This window comes from Triturus cristatus, chromosome 9 (assembly GCF_964204655.1).
Source record: "Triturus cristatus chromosome 9, aTriCri1.1, whole genome shotgun sequence".
In the NCBI taxonomy this organism is placed as follows: domain Eukaryota; kingdom Metazoa; phylum Chordata; class Amphibia; order Caudata; family Salamandridae; genus Triturus; species Triturus cristatus.
This window is the reverse complement of record NC_140592.1, coordinates 855091614-855113271: the sequence shown is the minus strand read 5'-3', so window position 1 is coordinate 855113271 and position 21658 is coordinate 855091614. Positions and strand designations below refer to the sequence as shown.

Here is a 21658-nt window from a genome sequence, read left to right as displayed (position 1 = left end):
TTGCTTGGGTATCTGTTCTAAGGTAAGAAATCAGCGGCTAGATGTCTCTATCAGATTGACAAGTTACTTACCTTCGGTAACGCCTTATCTGGTAGAGATATGATCTAGCCGCAGATTCCTTATCGACCCACCTATCCTCCTCGCACTGCGTATCAGTTTTTAGTGTCAGGGCTGTTCCCCTACAGGATCCTAGTTGTTTTTTAACACACCATGGTCAGTCACTTCATGGCTCTGTGCTTCTGGCGTGTAAAGTCGTGAAAAGTACTGACCTCAGTGCGCTGAGGTGGCGCCTATATAGACAACGCGGATGTCACGACAATGACAAACCCGACGCCTACGACATCACATGGAGTCGACTGACGCCACCTATCGGTGCGTAGGGGTACTGCTATCACAAATCTTCCGGATCCAGCCTGACGCCTGGAAGTTCTAAGGTATGTAATCTTCAGCTAGATAATGTCTCTACCAGATAAGGTGTTACCGAAGGTAAGTAACTTGCCTGTTAAAACATTTTTTACTAGGTTAAAATCTCCCCTCATAATTAAGGGAACAGGGGAAAACTTAGCAGTTTTATGAATAACCTGTTTTAGGAACTTTTCTAGTCTTTGGTTAATGGCATATGATATATAGGATCTCCCTCCTATTTTTCGCTAATTACTATCCATCACTTCACATTACCCATTTCTCCCCGCCATGATTCAAATTTCACAAAAGAACTACATAAGTTTACCAGAATTCCCACCTCAGTTGTCTTGGTGGTGGTTAGGTAAAATACTGCTTGGCATATAAATCAGACCGCATTCTACTCAGGTCTGTACGGAGAAGATGTGTCTCCTAGAGAAAAGAAATGTCCGCTTTCTGGTTGGCTAACTACTATTGAACACTTTCGAGTTAGCCAAGTTATTTCAGCCCTGAACATTAAATGTAGTGGCCTTCAATGTCATTGTCTCAAGCACTGTGTGGAACTGTCCTCTGGTCATGACTGGTTGGCCAAGCTGTTCTATGATGGTAAGGCAATCATTTGGGTATAAAGTTACCTTTGTGATAGAAATTTCTTGCCCTACTCCCATCCCTCTCTTCTCTCAAGCTCCCCAAAATAACTTTATAACCATTTCACATGAGTTCATTCCCAGAGGAGAACCCTAGAAATCGGAGTGTACCAACCTAACAGAAAGGCATATCAACACCCTCTGGCTACTGTCAAAACAATGAGGAAACAACCAGAAATCAGGGGTAACTTGTCCTGTTGAGCCCATCCAAGATCTAGAGACAGCCACTCTACCACCTTTATTCAAGTCTTGCACAGTCCCAGCAGAGCTTTTCACATGCCACAATTGCCCATGGTATCTTTCTAAGTTGACGGGCGTGCCCATATCGGAGTCACTGCTGACTATGCATACTGAATTACTGCTTCCTTGCTTGATACAAGTTCCTCTTTATCAGGGAGCTGCCACCTTCTTTTGCAAAAGGAGACCGTGTGCCAAAATGTCTTAAGTATCTGCAGGTGCACATTTCCCCGCATGGCGGGGTCCAGCAACGTCTTCTGGGTAAATTAGCGTGGATTGTGCTTCTTTCAAGAAGAAGGAGCACCGTTGTCCCTCCCATTGAAAGATCCATTTTAAAAGGTGTTTCAAATTGTACTTTATGTCCTTGGATTGCAGAGGATTTAGGAAGGGTTTGGGGCTTTATGTTTCACTAGGGTTATGAATGAAAGATGCTGGAAGAGTTGCAATTGTGATCCGTTATAGGAGAGCGGGCCCTCCTCTCTAGAACATTTGCAATACAAATCACAAAAAGTGTATTCTCACCAGCACATCAGGAGGAGGTTTATGTTCTCATTAGGGCCAATATATGTGTCCTGTCCAGTTTCATAGGTTCTTTTTAAGATCTTTCCAGTATGGAATTGAATTGGTCTGTTACATATTTGTAAATATCGTCTTGATTGACTTCCCGGATGCGGAAATTACTTCCTTTGGGTTTCACCTTTAACTGCCTTTATTTCTTCCTTGGTCTCCTGGAAGGCTTGTAGCAGGAAAGTCTTGGTGGAGAGTCCAATATGGTATTATTGTCTCTGTTGGTCCAATCTGAGACAAGTATATATCATTACGGTTTGCTTTGGTTAAAGGCTAATGGTAAAGGTGTTCCAATTACGAAGGCTCAGGGCAGTACAAGCTGAATCCACGGCAGCACTGATTACAGCTGGCTGTGGTGATGCACAGTTATAGTACTTTCTGAGGCTTTTCTTGGAACTGATCATGTTCTTGCGTCTGTCCTACAGAGCTCAAGTGAAGTGATTTTTTCTGACTTCAAAGTTGTTCGGTTCTGCAGGGCTAAGAGACAAGTTTGGTTCTGTAACCCTATTTTGTGAAGCGTCCAAAAAGAACAAAAGGTACTGTGGGTCTCATTTCAATATCACAGAAGACATGAACAGATCAATGAACACCTGTGAATAATATATTCTTCAAGAACAGCAAAAAGCGAAGCCCTTCAAAACCCTTTGGTTAGTGTTAAAATATGGAGGGGTGCAGGAGTCTCAGTGCTCATTGGTGCAGCGTGTGAACAATAAAAATATAATACACACCCATATATTGAACAACAGGGAGGTTCCTCTATTCTAATATTACACAGTCAACTTGAGTATGAGTTGCTTGAATTTGAAATCAGTCTATTTTATGGAATAAATCTTTTTGTTTCCTATCAACGTGACGTGTTACATGGCTGCAGTCAATGGCCGGCAACAGATTTCAAATGTTTCAATAAAGACACAGCAATGCACCTACAACCCGGAGGTTGGCCGCAAACATATTAAATGGCAACAGTCCACATAGCAGATTGCTTGCGTATGTATATCAGATTATTACGCCATTTCCTGTAAAACATAAAAAGAATAATAATAAACAGCATCGAGAATGGGCACAGAGATTAAACCAAAGACCCATAACTCAAAAATAAAACAGTGACCCCTCCCTCTTATCCACCTACTCCGCACCCATGGATGTTCCTATGTTGCTTCTGAAGTGTTGACTCTAGTATGTTCTGTGGCAACTCCCTTGGGTATCTGCACCTTGAGTGGTAGAAGTGAGACGCAAGATTTGTAGGAGGTTGGGGCAGGTTAACTCCCTAAATTCCTTGTTTAGAATTGAGATAAATGGAGACCACAGTTCCGTGTATGTTTCAGCGTTGTTGTCTGCCAAAATAGATAAGTGTTTCTTTCCCAAAACCGACCACAACCGTCTCAACCACGCAGTATGTTCTGGGACCCCCTCAGAACCCCAATGGCCAAGTAGCTCTAATCTCGTGGCGTTTAGGGCTAAGGCTATCTGCCTCCCTCTCAGAGAGTGTATGGGGAATGTCAGAGAGTTAGGGAGACCCAACAGTGTGTAACTAGGGAAGCGCTGAATATCCGTATTGAAGGCCTTGTTTATGTCTTGAAGTATCATGTCCCAGTATCTCACTAGTTTGGGACAATGCCAGAGCAAGTATACTAAGAAGCCTATCTGTCCGCAGCCACGTCAGCAACAGGGTGGGCGGTGTTTATTCCAGTAGTATACACTGGCCGGGCTTAAGTACCAATATGTTGCTACCTTGTAAACTGCCTCCGTACCCAGAATGTCATAATCCATGTGGTGAGCTCTGAAGTAGATGTCTTGCCATTCTTTGTTTGTGAGGGGCCTACCTATTTCCTCCTCCCACCGTAGCTGTCACTTAGACTTCGCAGGTGAGGCGTCTACCAAGAGAAAGGTGTAGAGTTCTGATATAAGTCGCTTTTCATCACTTTTCGTGATGAGACATTTTTCAAACGTAGTTAATTGCTGAGAAGCACCTGCTCTCATCTCTGGAGAGGATACCCAATGACGTACTTGACAATACACATAATGGTCAAAAGCCGGGATTGCGTAATCCTCCTGAGGTTGCTTAAAAGGGATAATTCCATCCTGATCAAATAAGGAACCTACCCTTTTGCAGCCCGCCAACACTGAAATGATTCCGATTTACATCCGGGCGGGAAGTCCCGGTTGTCCACCAGTGGATCGCCGTAGCATCCCAGACTTTTAGAGTAGTTGCTGTGATCGGGGAGGAATAGAGCCCCCATGCCATGTGCCTAGGCGGAAGCCAGATCTCACGGCAAATATTTGTTCCTGCTATAGTTTGGTCCATTAACGACCAGTGTTTCTCTGAGAGTGGATGACTCCACTCCAAAATAAAGCGCAGCTGGGATGCCTGGAAATATCTAGACACCACTGGGATGCCCATCCCCCTCCCGATTTCTGTTTAGTAAGCTGAGTCGAGGCTGCTTCCTGCCCCATATAAAGCGGTTGATTGCCCTTTGGAGGCTCTGCAATGTAGCTGAGGATGGGGAAAGAGGAATGGTCTGGAAAATATATAGTATGCATGGTATGATCGTCATCTTGACTGCGGCAATGCGATCTGCCCAAGAGAGGCCCGACCGAGCCCATATAGAGTTTTGTTGGTCTGGTCCAAGAGCGGGCTGTAATTGGCTTTTAGTGTTTTGGCCAGGGTTCGCGCTAGGAGAATCCCCAGATATGGAATGTGATTGCCTGCCGAGGCGAATGGAAATTGCAGTCAGAGTCTCTACCGTATCCGGGCGGGTGGAGAGGTTCAATATTTGAGATTTGGGAAGGGTCACCTTAAAGCCCGATAGCTCGCTGAAGCAGGAGAACTCGTCCACCAAGGCCAGGATTGAGGCTCCGGGGTCTGTGAAGGACAGAACTACGTCGTTGGCATACAGGCTTATAGTGTGGGTATCCGCCCCCAGGCGGATCCCCGAAATCGTAGGGTTATCTCTAACTCTCTGGGCCATTGGCTCCATATACAGGGCAAATAGTAATGGGGCTAGAGGACATTCCTGGTAGGTGCCTCTGTATATGGGGAATAGCTTGGAGGAGCATCCGTTGACTCTAACGAAAGCCCTAGGTACGTTGTAAATGCACCGTGTCCGGCCAAGGAACCCCTCTCCGAAGCGGCGGAGCGTCTCAAACAGGAATGGCGAGTGAACCCTATCGAAGGCCTTCTCTGCATCGACAGAGAGCAGGAGGGCCTCCTTCCGGGAGCGGTCAATGAGATCAGTGAGGTGTAGAAGGAGTTTGGTATTATCCCCGCATTGTCTCGTGGGTATAAATCCGGCCTGGTCTGGGTCAGTGAGACCCGCCATATAGGGGTTAATGCGCGCTGCCAATATACTCGTAAATAATTTAGCATCGACATTGAGCAATGAGATGGGACGGTAGGAAGCGCAATCCAGAGGATCCTTGGAGGGTTTGAGCATTACCGATATAGAGGCCTCAGAGAGAGAATCAGGCAGCGCCCCGTATCAATAAATGAGTTAAAAGCCTGGCCAATATAGGCGCCAATTGCTTATAGAATGTCTTGTAGAACAGAGGAGTAAAGCAGTCTGGGCATGGGGATTTAGATGTTTTGAGGCGGGCAATTGACGCCACCACCTCATCAACATGAATAGGGCGATCGATATGAGACGCAGTGTGAGCCGGCAGCATAGTCAAATGCACATCCTGGATATAACAAACCAAGTCCCCCTGCTGAGAATCGTCCTCCGCATAGAGCCTGGCATAAAAGGCACGGAAACCTTCAGCAATTTCTAAGTCTGTATAGATGGTTGCCCCAGGCGTAGCAAAGCATATTCTTCTCCGTCTAGGTCCAAACGGCAGAGGATTAGACGTTTCTTTTCTAACTCCCTCCAGATTCAAGGAGCCCCGGTGCATTTATGTATTGACTCTAGCTCGGCTCCTGCCACCTCTATCTGCTTCCTTTGCTCCTTTCGGAGTCTGTTTTCGCCTGCAGATATAGCTATCAGTTTACCTCTTATGACAATTTTTAAAGCTTCCAACAAAGAGGCCAGGTGGACCCCTTCGCAGTTGTTTGTGGCAAGATAGTCTGTGATTGCTTAGTGGAGTGCTTTTGTGTTCTGTTCCGAATGTACCGTGTCTCTCGTGGTTGGGAGACGCCCAGACTCCGGGTTAGCGTGATCAGGGCATGATCCGAAAGATAGCGAGGCTCTATCGTCGCCTCTACTACTACTCCCATAAGTGCATCTGTAATCAGAAAGCGATCTACGCAGGCATAGGACTTGTGGGCTTCAGAATAAGAAGTGTAGTCAGTGGTAGAGGAATGTGTCTGCCTCCATATGCCATTAAGGGAGCTGTTCGTGAGTCAATGGTGTCCCGACTGTGAGAGAGTCCCAGCTTGTGTAGTGTGTTGCCCAGAACTGTCCAAGTCCGTGCTCATTACAAGATTCAGGTCTTACCCTATCGCCACCCTCTGGTCGGGCGTGCACAAAACTTGTGTAAGGTGAGTAATCAGGAAGCGTTCCTGGTGTTAGTTTGGTGCGTAAATAGACGCCACTGTAAACTGTGTATGGCCCCATTAAAGCCTAACCCCAATTACTCTTCCCCTATGTTCAGCTATCACATCGGTGACCTTACCCTGGAAGCCCTGGGCGATCAGTATGGCAACCCTGTTCTTTTTAGATGTGTCCAAGGACCAATATTGTGTGGGTAAGCGCATGCAATGGGTATCTCTGGCTTGTAAGAGGGTTTCTTTAAATAAACAAATGTCCCCCCCCGAATACTCCTAATAGGGCAGGATTGCTTTGCGTTTCATCAGACTATTGAGGCCTCGCACATTGAGGCTCACAAAGCGATTGTTATGTGTCATAGAGAATCAAAAGACCCCAGTACCCTTCGCTCGAGAAGCCCTTCTCGCGCCTGTAAGGTGGTAGTGGGATGCCTTGATGTAAGATTTCTAGTACTCTTGTAGCCCTTGCAGAGCCAAGTTGGTGTGGAAGAGAAGAAGTGAAAGAAGACAGAAAGAATCCCAAACCAACAAAAGAAACAAGTAACCAAAGTCTGTCAAAACAATCGTGGGAGGGGGGGGGTGAGATGTGGCCACCCACAGGATGACCAGTCCAGCGAGAATTTCTTAGGGGACCATGGCAGAGTCCCTCGATTGGATGGCCTGCTGAACATCATGAAAATCGTCAGTCCTCCAGCCCCTCTGCCGCCGCCACTGAGTCCATACCAGTTCGCCTGACCCATCCCAGGGAGGCGCCGCCATCAAGTCATGAGGCCATCGAGAGGGTAGATTCTGTAGAAAGGGACTGCAAGACCACCTTTTGGTGATGGTGTCCAGATTGGGGTGAGTCCACCAGCGTTTTCTTTGTCACCTTGTGCCACGCCGGCCGCTGCTGTTTGGGGCAGGTTGTTCCTCAGGGTCCTCCTGTGCCTTGATGTGCAAGAGGGAGCAGGCCTCCTTAAGAGATCTGAATTGGTGAAGTGTAGCAAAAAATAATACGAAAAGGATGACCCCAGGCATAGGGTATGTTAGCCTTGTGCAGGAACTCTGTAACAAGACGAAAGTCTTTACGTTTTTGCAATGTAATCATGGAGCGATCTTGGTAGAAAGTCGGGGAGTGGCCCTTGAACTGAATTGGGTGTGAGGTTCTGGCTTTCTTAAGGATGTCCTACTTCATCTAAAAATCATGCACGCATACCAGGAAGTCTGCCAGGGGGCTCTTTCCGGATCTCTCGGGCCCCACTCTATGAACCCGGTCCAGCTGCATAGTAGAGTCCTCTGCGAGACCCAGGATATGACGGAAGAGATCTGTGACGTAGTCACGTATGCTGGACCCTTCGGCTTTAGATGGCACCCCTCTGATCCTGATGTTGTTCCTCCTAGATCTATTCTCAAAGTCCTAATTGTGTGCCTGAAGATCTAATAGCTTGAGGACTTCCTGTTGGAGCCAAGCGACCTCCTCTACCCTCTCAGATTCTCTGTCTTCTAACTCGGCCACTCTTCCTCCTACCTCATCCACGTCGCGTCTCATCTCCCGGATTTCCATTGCGATATCTGTTTTCATCATCTGAAAGCTAGCACGCAGGGAGGAGAACAGCGTTTCCAGGAATTACTTAGTTACCGGCCCTTCACCATCTTCTGAATCAGACCTGGCGTCTGTCCCTGTGCTTGCGTTTCTATCCTCTGTTTGGCTACCACCTGGCTTGGCAAACATTTTGTTTAAGGAGCGCTCTTTCTTTGTCCTGTTTCCGGCCATAATGCAAGAGTCAAGCGCAGCGTGTGCCCCGGTGTGGCCTCTTCCCGCTTGCCCCGTGTCACAGGCCAAGCCAAGCAATCTAAGCCGTGCCATCAACCACCACGCTTATGGGCCTCCAATAGAGATGCCAGATGTGCATGCCTCGTACCTTTCAACGCTAGTGGCAGCTGAAGGCAGAATTATGAAGTACCCTTGGACAATCCAACAGGTCACAAAGCAGGTATTCCAGATCAGCACCTTCCCAGCTCTGCCCTTAAGGCACTACTGGATACCAGACAAGGTGCAAAACGCCAAGCTACCTCCTTTCTCCGTTCCGTTGTCACCCGGACCGCTGACTCAGCACTGCCCAGATTAATGGCTTTTAGATGCCCTGGGGGTCCAATCCCTCTCGATGCATTATTCGGCCTAGTTCTTTGTTCCTGCCTCTCCTCCGCTGCAGTCGGGTATGCAGCGCAATACCCTGCAATCAGCGATTGCGATGAAGGACCAGGTGAGTGGCATTCAGGTGTCCCGGGTGCCCGGACCCCATCAATGCACTGGCCTCCCGATTCTTTATTCCTGCCCCTCCCCTTCACCGCTGCCGCACATGCGGTGCAATCTTCAGCTAACCGCTCATGCAGGAGAGGGGGAAATAGCACTGTTCACAAAGGCTGCTGCCTCACCAATGCCGCCTGAAGCAACTGGGCACGGCCTACCTTCTTCAGAGCTACCCTCGTAGGCTGCAGCAGCGTCTCCACAGATCCCCCGTGGGACCGCCATCTCCTTCACCAGCCTCCAGGAGCCAGGCAGGGCTGCCCGCAGGCTGGCGGGCCCATGATCTAGGCTGTTAGCAAGCAGGACAGGGGAGGTCAAAAGATGCAATACCTCAGCTCCCGCCGGACTCACAGGCCTCCCACTCTGCCTGGTCACTGCAGCCCGGAGGGAGAGCTGCTCCTCCCAGTTTCAGGCCACATGGCCGCGCTGGATGGGAGCCTCCTCCACCGTCCACGCTAGTTCCTCTGTGGGCCTGAGGGCAGGCCGCGCCCCACAGGCGGCTCGCCTGTCAATTCGCCAGGCCACAGCCCCGGGCACCCCACACCCTTCGGTGGGGCTCTGGATGTGCACACTCTACTCCGCTGGCTATAGGCACCTCCGAGGACCGAGACAGAGGGTCCGGTGAGTGCTTTTCCAATGCTAATGGTGGCGGCGGCTCGGAGCAACAGTAAAGCACGTCCTAGCCGCCCATCTTGGCCACTCCCCCAAAATCTATTTTAGACAATCCCTTCAACATAGTTGACGTTCGACCCATACCCTGATTCCAGTGGGTCTCCTCAGGACAACAAATTCCATCCACCACAACACCTAAATAGTAAAAGACTAGAGAAAGGCTATTCAATGCCTTGTAGGACCAACCAATGTGTCTTCCGACATGCCTATATAATTTACAACATAACCGTGTGCCGCAGTAATCCTATACCACGCTGAGGAAGTCAGGTAATCATGCCACATCAATAGCTCATCACAGCAAAGACTGAAAAAGATTTTATAAGGGAAACCCATCAGTGTTCTCTTATTATCGCATATATCATTTTTAAACCAACTATCTCCAACCCCTACGCGAGTCTAATAATTAAAACCCAGTGAAAAAATAAGAGGGTCCTTTTCAACCACGGCGAGTCAAAGGCAATAAACTGAACAGAGAACAGCCAGCAACACAGTATCAATAATAAGGAGTTGCATTTTAGGCAGTGGGAGAGGTAAAGTAGCAATCCTCTTTGGTCCTCTTTGTCTTTCCACTGATTCATTATAAAGTGTTTTTTCACTGGTGATGCTCACTGTGTAATAAATAATTGCCCCAGCGGTTATGCATTTATAATCCATGCCGTCCAATACACAATATTGACTACAGTTCGTAAAAAGTCAGTCACTGTTTGTAGATTACTGTACTCGTACAAACTCATACTGCTGTACTTCCCAGGCAACAGGGGTGAAAGCTAAACTGTAACTATTCCGCAAAGGTTTACCAAATTATGAGAACCTATCCCTCTATTAAAACAACTCTGAAATGTCCATGCCTCACATAATCCATGTGAAAACTTTCCAAACATTCGCCCTCCCCAAACCAATTGCCGGATCGTAAGGTATCATGGTGCCGACAGTCCATCCATCAGCGATACTTTTCAAACAATGGAAGACGGCGGAAGAGCCACTATGCTTATTTCTCTCATACCACGTATCGCTAGACCGGGTATCAATTGACTCCAGTGACTATCTTGTTTGTAAGATTTCACAATCAGGATACAGTAGGGAAGGAAGGTATATTAGGGGTGGGTTGGAGAGGTTATTTAAAGCAGGTGACGTCAATAGCTAGTCATGAATGTTTAGACCTGGCTTTCTAGGTGTGGTTTCACCCGTTGTTTGCTTCCTGACCTCCTGTTTTGCTGGCTTTAGGATTCAGGGCACTTTACCACTGCTAACCAGTTCTAAAGTGCATATGCTTCGTACTCTTAACATGGTAACATTAGCTTATCCACAACTGGCATATTTAATTTACTTGTAAGCTCCTAGTAAAGTGCACTATATGTGCCTGGGGCCTCCTGTAAAGTAAATGTGAATAGTGGGCCTGCAGTACTGATTGTGCCACCCACTCAGTAGCCCTTGAAAAATGGCTCAGGCCTGCCATTGCATAGCCTGTGTGTGCAGTTTTAAACTGCCATTTGGACCTGGCTAGTTAAACTACTTGCCAGGCCCAAACCTTCCTTTCTATTAGATGCAAGTCACCCCTAAGGTAGGCCCTAGGTAGCCCCATAGGCAGAGTGCAGTGTATTTAAAAAGGTAGGACATGTACTCTTGAGTTTTACATGTCCTGGTAGTGACAACTGGCTAAATCCGTTTTTTAACTACTGCAAGGCCTATCTCTCTCATAGGCTAACACAGACATTACCTTAAACCATCTTTTAAGTGTAATTTCCCATTGGGAGTAGATCGAAAATTAGAGTTTGGTGTCTCTGGACTCACAATTTAAAACGCACATCTTTAGGCAAAGTTGTTTTTTACATTGCAGGTCTGAAAATGCCACTTTTAGAACATTGGCATTTTCTTACTTTAACCATTCTATGCCTATCTCTTCCTCTGAATACACATCTGGGTTAGGTGACAGCTGGGCTTTGTGCATTTCCTCTAGACAGTCACACAACAGGAGCTGGGGTGTGACATTTGCATCTGGATGGCCCATCACCAGGCTGATGGGCCTTCCTGTGGTAGATTGGGAGTGAGTAGCTGCCACTTGTATCTCACTGCTCTGTGCCAAGCTACCAGAGGGTGAGCACAGGTTAATTTATGGTGTGTGTCTGACTAAGCCTGTCTAGAGTGGTGATCCCTACATGGATAGGGTGCATACCTGTGTCAACTAAAAACCCAATTTCCAACATGAATCAATACAGATCTTTAGGTCAATAACAAACCATATGACCTAGATGTATGTGATCTACCAAACAAAATGACATATGTGACCATACACCAATAAACATAGTGTGGTATAGAGACAACTCTAAATGTGTATCTAATGAATGCACATCAGAGTTTTTGACACCACAAGATGGCACCTGGACACTGACAGAAGGATGTATCTGTCTGTCTGTCGAGAGACAACAGTATTTCAATCAGAAAAAAAAAAATCTGTTGCAGTTCAATGAGGCAGCCATGCCTCTAAGTTAACATATGTCAATCAGTCCAATTTCCGTACTTTTCAAATGGTTCATCCACTTACATTCCCTTAGAGATGGTAGACCTCTGCGAGTACCCCCTCATGGGTCTGGTTTCACCATTTCAAATATGTTCCACCACAGATTGTGCTCCATCTGTTTAGCCTCCAGTAAGGGTTTCACCAATGATGCGCCTTCTGTGTTGCATCATATCAGGCAGCAATGTTGTAGATGCTTTGTTTAATCATCTGCATTGTTTGAGCAACGTACATCAAGTTACAAGGGCATATTATTACATATATCATATTCCTGCAATTATAAATAAAAAATGCCATTAGTTCTATCCCTCTTGTGTGCACCTTGATAACTTTAGTATTTTAGAGAGTTCGCACGCCTGGCATCTACCACATCTCAAGTGTCCTCCCACTGGTGGAATCCCCCAGGCCTATGTTATAGTTTCTGGCTTCAGTTGGGCCACTTATGCGCTCACCACTAGAACTCTTATGCGTATATTCCTTTATTATGCAAATAGGGGGCTATTGCTGCATACATCCTAAAATAACTGTCAGTGTCGGGGGCGCTAGAGGGCGCACAGCGGAATGGCTGGCGATTGAGGCAGCTCCGCCGATCAGGTCCGTTAATTGGCCATAAAGAGCGAATTGCGGATCCGAAATCGTCCGCTGCCGGCAGTAATGAAGATCGGAAGGCATTGAGACAAAATGCGGGCGCTGTGATATCTGTCTCGAATTGCGGCAGCAGGAATGGGCACACATGCGGTTTTGTCGGGAAGCGATGTTTGGTGAGTGCAAGATGGCGGCGCCCTGAGTTGCGGCCGCGTCGGTGCGGCTCCAGCTTCCGATGCACCCTCGAAAGGCACAGGAGCCAGTTTTACCTCCTCAATGAGCATATTCACATGGAGGCAGCTGCCAAATCATCATAAAGGTACGCGCTGTAAGCCTTCGCGCAACGTGCGAATGCCTGGCTAGACAGAAGAACATACAGCACACCTACAAAATGGCAGACTATAACAACGACGGGTCTGCGGCAGCGGCTCCTGGCCCCTAAGTAGTCTACCCTGCAGCTGAATGGCAGCATAGAAGACCTGTGGAGGTACAGCCTTGTTAATGTTCATGCCACGCAATGGAGAATAGTGTGCAGATGCATCTTCTACATGTATGCGGTACCTGCTTTGTCATGCGTTGAGGACGTGCTGCAGGTGCCCTTCTCGTGGCGCCACTCTCTAAAAAATCTGGCTGCGCGGTATTAAATCGCCGGAAATTACGCAATGTGCCTGCTCAGCGCTGTTAAGTAAAGTAGTGTGCTACTTCCATTGCGTTTACACTGTGACTGTTGCTGCCACCGTACATGGACAGAGTGCATAGGTAAAGCCTCACATCTATCCCCAGCATTGGCGAGCCCCACTCAATAGCCTGTGTCCTGTGACCCCAAGTTATCGGATCCCTGAGTGGCGCATGTCGTGCCAAGGAGGGGTTCCCTATGGAGGCCCTATGGAGGCCCTGTGGCCAACTGCTAGAGGGCTGCAGAATTGATTGTGAGCTCTGTAAATCTAAAGTGGTGGATTACAACTGTGGCGATACACTTTTGACTGCTGCCGCCAACTGCTATCACCGGTGAGTTGTGCTGTGTGGCGCATATTATTACAACTGCTCTGTGGGCGGCGCAGGGATCTCGAGACGCAGGGAACTGAATAGGCGGCCAGCGGGGCAAGATACCACTAAAGCGGTGGTCTTGAGCGGCGTCCCACGTCGTTGAATACTGCAGTCATGGGCAAGCCGGACAAGCAGCAGTCAAAATTGTCATTCGAAGAGAAACATCAAACCAAAGGCGCAACAGTGCTCTCGGACGCCGAATTGGAGGTGGGAGACGTGGCGGGCGAGCTGGTTCTTAAGCCAATCCAACAAAGTTTGCAAGACATCAATGGTAAGCTGGACTCCCTTACCCACAGAGTTGACAACATATCGGCAAAATTAGATAAGCAAGGGGTACGTCTTGATGAGGCTGAGAAACGTATCGCTGCAGTGGAGGATGAATCACAGGTCACAACTCGGAAGTGCATGGATATGGAGAAAGTGTTAGAGGTGCTTAAAAACAAGGCGGAGGACTTGGAAGCGCAGTCCCGTCGCAATAACATCAGAATTGCGGGAATTCCAGAATCCACAAACACAGGACGGCTGGAGACATACGTGGAGGACGTGCTCGACGGTCCTCATAGTAGAACATGCACACCGATCTTTGGCCCCAAGACCCCCACCAGGTGCTATGCCGAGACCCATAGTTGCCCGGATCCTTAATTATAGGGATCGTGATGCCATCTTGCGTATGGCACGTGAAAAACAGCAGATAACCTACCAGGGCAACACACTGGCATTTTATCCGGACTTTACAATGACGGTGACTCTGGCGCGCAAAGACTTTAATCCGGCGAAAAAGAAACTGAGTGAACTGGGAGTGGAGTATGCGATGCTTTATCCAGCTCGGCTGAGAGTGTCTCATGATGGTCGCTCTACGGTTCTCCACTCTCCAAAGGCAGCGCAATACTTTATTAAGATGATGATCGGCCAACGTAAGGAGCGTAAGCAAGCTGCACAGACCCAAGATTCTGAAGGAGACTAATCTTAATCTTAGTTTCAGGATGTACGGCGAGTATTACGGTGTATAAGGTATGCACAGGATACGCTGTGGGTATGGTCCTGTGGCTCGCCCTGTACATTGAACTGAAGCCAGCTGTACTGTTTGCATGATAAGGTTGCCAGCCAGATAGACTCCCTGGATTCTCGAAAAGTGACATAGCGTAGGTTGTTTAAACTGCGAATCGTCATTATATTCATGATGGCGCATGGTGACGCTGTGCATACCGGGGGTACTGTATATAACATGCGTATGAGGTTCTGTGTTGGGTGGTAATCATGGACAATGTGCTTCTAGTTCCTTAGAGTAATATGCTGTACCTCGGGATCCCTGCTGTCGCTGGCCACTGGCCTATTTAGTCCCACAAATACAAAACAAAAACAAAAGTGTTATGAACTGTGCCGGCATAGGCAGATGCGCACGGATATGTATTCTACATTCTATGGCACTTAGCTCTGTATAGTTGTCCTGCGGTATTGAACAGCTTGTTACATTTTTGGTGAATATCAGATCCGCATGAACAACGTATACCTGATCACATCCACTTTGATGGATGGAGTTGTGTGCACTTAGCGGTACCCCCAGGCGGGTGTTCCCCAGGAAGGGTTCAGTTATGTTGTTTTCTATATTAGGGGTTTGTCTTTGGCATGGTTGGGATGCTGAAGAGGGTGGGGGGTGGGAGGGACATTGTTGGAAACTGTTTTACAGGCTGTTGTGCTTGAGAAGCATCGCGGATATCCAGTCAGACTTTCATGTGATTGATGTTACCAGGGACTTACCAAGCCTTATGAGCTGCATAAGATGTGGTAATGGCAAATGCGTTAAGATATATTTTACTATTTAACGATGTCTGCAAGTAGGCTACAGCCAGCTCACTTAAATATGCTTACTTGGAATGTCAGAGGGCTTAATAACCTGAAAAGAATTCGGCAAATATTTGCCTACCTTGACAGACTACACATTGACATCGTCCTCCTTCAGGAAACGCACCTAGCTCCTAGCTCTACCTATCACCTTGGGCGCAAATGGGCGGAGGCAATATATAGGGCATCATATTCCTCCTACTCCAGAGGGGTTCTCATTTTGTTTAAAAAGGGAACGCATTTCCACGTAGACAACACTATAACTGATGATCTGGGACGCTATGTTATTATCACGGGGAGACTGCTACACGCTGACCCGTGTGTAGCAGTAATCAATTCCTATGGCCCAAACGTGGACGACCCAGACTTCTATCGTGCACTCTGGCATGGCATAAAATAAATGACTTAACGGGCATGGCTATATTCTGGGGTGGAGATTTTAATATTGCTAACATGTCAAAAGAACCGCACCGGAAGGCAGTGGGGGTATTGCGAGATATCATGAGTGAAGCACACCTTCATGACATTTGGAGAACCAGAAATCCAGGTAGGCGGGAAGCCACACACACCACAGTGGCCCATAATAGCTGGTCGCGTATAGACTACTGGTTAGGTACTAATGATGCACTGCTGTGGACACGGGCCGTGCGTCATCTGCCCAGAACATTATCTGATCATAATCCAGTGTTGTTATCTATTAACATGCCGCATTATACACCGCCACCTAACATATGGAGGTTTAACTCGAAAGCGTTGTTGGACTCAGCCTGACTAATAGTGTCAGTGTATACTATCACTGAATATTTCGAGTTGAACAAACCTATCACTGAAGATCCGGGCCTACTCTGGGAAGCTTTTAAAACTACAATACATGGTGTGTGCATCAGCACCAATGCTGGCATTCTGAGGGACATCCATCAACAGCTCCACAAACGAGAAACCACACTACACGCACTAGAGCGGGAATATGAGACTACACAAACTGTAAAAATATTAGGGGACATTAGGGCGGTGCTATCGGAATATCAATCCTATGCAGAGGACGAGCTGAAATATGTTACAAAACAACAGAAGGCACGCTCATATGGGGAAGGGGGTAGACCGAGTAGTATACTGGCATCCAAGATTTGTACTGGTCGACCACCACAAGCAATACTGGCGGTCAGGGATATGAATGGGGAGTTACAGCAAGATGCGCAGGGAATATTGCGGGAGTTTATGAGAACATATGGGGATTTGTATGCAGCGCGATCCACGGCCACGCCTCCTGAGGTCATGGAATATTTGGAGGATGTGGCGTTAGGATGGCTCTCTGACACCCATAGGGAATATTTGTCCTTGCCAATAACGGTAGAGGAGGTCACGGACACCATTAAATCGCTCCCTAATGGAAAAGCGCCTGGTCCTGATGGGTTTACCTGTGAATTTTATAAGTCCTTTGCAGATCAGTTAGCGCCTCACCTGGTTGAAATGTACGGGGATGCGCATGACAAACAATTGCTACCGCCCAGGTTGCGAGAAGCCATGCTCATCGCCCTTTTAAAGCCAAACAAAGATCCAGAATATTGCGAATCCTATAGACCGCTGTCTCTTATAAACGTAGATACTAAGATATTGGCCAAAATTCTGGCCACCAGATTGCAACCCCTGATGACAAGACTGATATTACCAGATCAATCGGGGTTCATCCCAACCAGAGCAACGACCCATAACACCAGAACATTATTTGCACTTTCGCATTATTTAATCCCCAGCACTAAAGCAGCTGCGGTGCTATTAGATGCTGCAAAAGCATTTGATTCCATCGAATGGCCATATCTACTAACGGTGCTACGTAGAATGGGATTCCCACATGTTTTTTTTTAAGTGGGTGCAAGTACTATATACTGCGCCTATAGCGCGAATTAAAGTTAACAACTCCATATCAGACGCCATTCCGATTGCAAGGGGGACGAGGCAAGGATGCCCACTGTCCCCTATGCTTTTTGCGATAGCCCTTGAGCCACTAGCTTGTAAAATAAGGCAAGGACATCATTGTTCGGCACTTCAATTTCCACAGCGGCCATTACATATTTCCCTTTATGCGGATGATATGATGTTGTATGTGCGGGATCCCGAGAAATATTTGGCTCCTAGGCTGAGGGAATATATTCGTTTTGGTCACTAATCAGGGCTGCAAATTAACTGGTCCAAATCCATCATAATACCGTTAATGGACTCAACGCTTCGACCGAATTCCCACTAGAATGGCAATCAGACCCAGTTAAGTATTTGGGTGTCTGGTATCATCGGGATCCGGAGATAGTGATCCGCACTAACTATGGCAAGGCGATTAGCACCATGGAGGATAAAATAGAAGGATGGATTCAATTACCCTTAACATTAGCTGACCGCCTGGCAATTGTTAAAATGGTCGTACTACCTACATTTTTATATCTTTTCAATAACATCCCCATCACTCCCCCATCTGCGGTTTTTAAATAACGGATTGAATGGTGACACGTCTGATATGGGCAGGTAAGCAGGCCTGTATTAAATAGCGCACTCTCACACTACCATACTGACGTGGGGGGTTTTACAGTCCTGGACTTTCGGCTTTACTTTTTATGTGCATAAGCGCAATTTGCACACTATTGGTACCATACAGTCCCATACATCACGCATGTAGCAATTGAAGAAGTAGACGCGCTGCCAATACCATTAACCGCTGTCATAAATTATCGCAGGCCCCCTCTTCATAATCGGGATATAAACACTATAGACACGACAAATGCTGCCTGGCACAGGATGGGTAGATTAGCACGCAGACTCCCATTATATGCGCCGGCATTACCACTGGCTTATCATCCAGAATTGTCGGTTACACAAGAGGTAGGCTTGAATTTGCTGAAACAGGTAGACATAGATAAAATGGGGGACCTTTATAATAATGGTATTTTTAGAACACCAAACGACCTTACATACATCACTAATCAAACACTACTGTTTTGGTTCACTTATCATAGGCTGCAGAGTGCGATCAAAAAGCTATGACCCTCTTACCCTGCGGAGCCACCACAGCTGTCAGCATTACAGTTGATACTTACTACACCTAATCAGGCCCATATGGTTTCTAAGCTATATGTTAAATTGCAGGAGGACATAGCTGACACGGCGTCTTGCGCATGGGAGAAGTGGAACAGGGTCCTAGATGACCCACTCACGGAGAAGGAATGGGCCATGACATGCACCTTCACTGGTATGCTCACGCCAAACGGGAATTTGCGTACGGTGCATTATAAATATTTGCACCAAGCGTACTATACACCAGCCAGACTCTGTGCATATGGTCTAGGAACTGATGCGAAGTGTAAACGTTGCAGGGCGGACGGAGCTGATTTCATACACCTTGCGTGGTATTGTACGAAAGGGCATGATTACTGGATAAACGTCATGAAGACATTGGGGAAAATGGTGGATATTGCATTTGACTGTACCATTCGTACATGTTTGTTGGGCCTTGTGCATGGGGTACGCGCTACTAAGCGTAAATTTTGCATAGTTGTTTTGTTGTTAGCTAAGCGTAGGATCTCGCTGTGTTGGGATCGCAAAGAGATTCCAAAAATCAAAGGGTGGATTCAGTATATGACGTATTGTAAAGACACCCTAAAAATATATGAGGAGGAGATGCCCACGGGAGCCAAACCCAGAGACTATTGGTCATATCGGATTGACTTTCTACAAATGTACCAAGCTGATTAGCTGTGCATAGTAGTTTAATTGCCATAATGTTAACTGCTGGTAACTCTGATAATATGCAATAACTGGATGATGGATGTTGTTGTACTACAGCCTGTGCGTTTAGTTTACCTGTTGGTCATTGTATATCTTTGAAATGCCAATAAAAAAAGAAAATCTCAGTGTCTGCTAATGCTTTTTTAAATTTAATTACATTTCTCGCTGGACTGCAAGTAGAGACCATAATCATCCCGTCATAGCCATACTTCCTATCTTTTGGGGTAAGTAGTGTCTCCCAAGGCAAGTACCATGCCCATTTAAGGGCTTTACGTATATCTTCTAGGGGTAACTACTTTCAGTAAGTTGGATACTGAGAATCTCCACTTCTCTAAAATAGTTTTTCTCTGAGTAAAATAGTGCCAGATCGAGAGAAACTGAACATATAGCAAGTTGTCTCTCAATGACCTGTGGTGAGAACTGTTGTAAGCTTACAGGGAGTTTTTGTCAGTAGGTTTCCGATAAAGTATCATGTACACTATCCCACTGCTGTATTTCACTAGAAGATTGAGATAACATCATTCTTTTTTGCTATGGTTGCATGTGGATTGTCTCTTGGAGAGCTAAAGTGTTTTGTTCTGACTTCAAAGTTATTCAGGTTTGCAGAGCTAAGACACAAGTGTAGTTCTGCATTACTATTTTGGGTAGCACCATGTATTTACTTCCTTTCTGAACTTCAGGTTATCTTGTAAACTTCCTATCTTGCCTGTCAAGAAGTTACAAAGCTTTCATGCATCGATAATGCTGTTCATCCAATATTTTGTTTTCATGTAGGAGTAATCAGACAGATGCTAGTCACAAATGGAGTAGATGTCCTGGGTGTATATGACATTTAGCTAATAGGTCCTGTGGAGGTTTCCATATGATGACTGAGTGTGATGCATGGTGTTGTAAAGGCAGAGCATTTGGCTATTGGTGGCTAGAGAGCAATGCATGAGACATCAGGATGGTATTCCCTTGGTTGGAGGTGTAGTAGCAGTCTTGTTGCAGTGCTTTTGATCCTTTGCATTTTGCATAGTAAGCAGCAGGGACTAATTAGCATACTTTACCCGTAACATCAGAAGGGTGAACATGGCTTGCAGTTTCTGTGGGTATCCCATATGCGAGGCAAGATGTGTCACAGCGTCTGTATGATATAGAACACATTGCTTGGGGCTTCTTTCACATTTGGGATCAGGGACAGGTTGGAGTCCTGATGACACAAAGGTTTCCAAACTTTCCCAATAGTTTGACCTTTTGGGTGGCTATTATTACCTTTCTAGAGTAAGAAAGTAGCAAATGACATGCCCCACACTCTTCACAACTGCCTGTAGTGCCCCCGGGGCTAAGGTTACCCTTCACAGAAGCCCAACATGGCAAGCATCTGCATAAGAGATTTAGCTAGTGATTCAGTGGGAAATACTTTAAAAAATACAAACTCTGGATACATACTGGGGTAGTCCACAACCACCATTATACAGATTAGTGGTGAGGGCAAGGGTCACAGGAAACAACAAGGTCAATCCCCAACTGCTGAAAGGCACTCCTGTGACAGAGCAAAACCAAGGAAGGATTGGTTCATCATCTACTGTGGTTAGCCAGTTTCCATACCAACACATCCTGTAGTGTGTACAGATCAGCCAACCTTAGAATAACTTTCCCGATGTGCTCCTACCGGAAGAAAGAGAGAGGTCTACGGACAATGGGACTTTGAGCTCCTGCTCTGACCAAACAATCAAACTTACCCTTCTATAAAGCAGGAACTCAATCATCTAGATCCACCACCTCCTTTGTCTTGGGAAGGGTTTATTTGGAACCCAGCTGTGCAGAGCCCTCAAGCCTGAGCAGGGAAACTATTTGCTGCAAGATTTCCAGCTCACTGTGTGATAGTGGCTCTTCACTGTGTATCCATGTAATGAGTGAAGCAGTGTCAAACCAAATAGAACTGAGAATTCATTTCCTGTACCAGTCTTTTGTTTGCTGGTGATAGGACCTTCAGAATGTTTGCATGGAAAATAATTTCTTTAAAGAAAGTGAAGTTATCCATTCACTGCGTCAGATCTCGTAAAATCTTGGTGAAGGTCTACAGGTCTTTACTTTGAACTGAACTTTATGTTCATACTGCATGTCCAAATTCGGTCATCCGATATGGATACAAATTGTCTGGACTAGCTGAGCAAATGATCTCTCTACAAGGCCTTACCAAAACACAAGCATTTTTATTGTCAAAGGATACCACGGATTCAGAGGTAGTGTACGTATCTTTTATTTATTTATTTGTGTTTTATAGAGCGGAAACTTGACCCGTTAGGGTATCAGAGTGCTTTACACGATTAACAGGTTGTATACAAGAGACTTAGAAGGAAGGGGGGGTGGGTGGAAAACAAATGGGATACAAACATGTAAACACATTTTACGAGAAAATAGAGGTCCCAGTTCCTTGGGTGGGATGCCCGGTGGTGCCGGGTGGCTAGTATCCGGATAGCTCAAAGGTGTGGCAGTAGACGGAAGAAGATCAAAAACACTGAGGGTGATCGCAAGGCAGGAGATTAGGAGAGGGATGTGCCCATAAGGAAAGTTTTGGCCTCCTTTTTAAAGCGTGCCAGAGATGGAATTCTTCTAAT

At 46.5% G+C, this 21658-nt stretch overlaps 1 protein-coding gene across 1 annotated transcript in view; it reads left to right on the top strand.

Annotated features, from left to right (window-relative positions):
- TRAF3 (TNF receptor associated factor 3) overlaps window positions 1–21658 on the top strand; it is a 722485-nt gene that overhangs the window by 176948 nt on the left and 523879 nt on the right. The gene's annotated exons all lie outside the window — the stretch shown is intronic.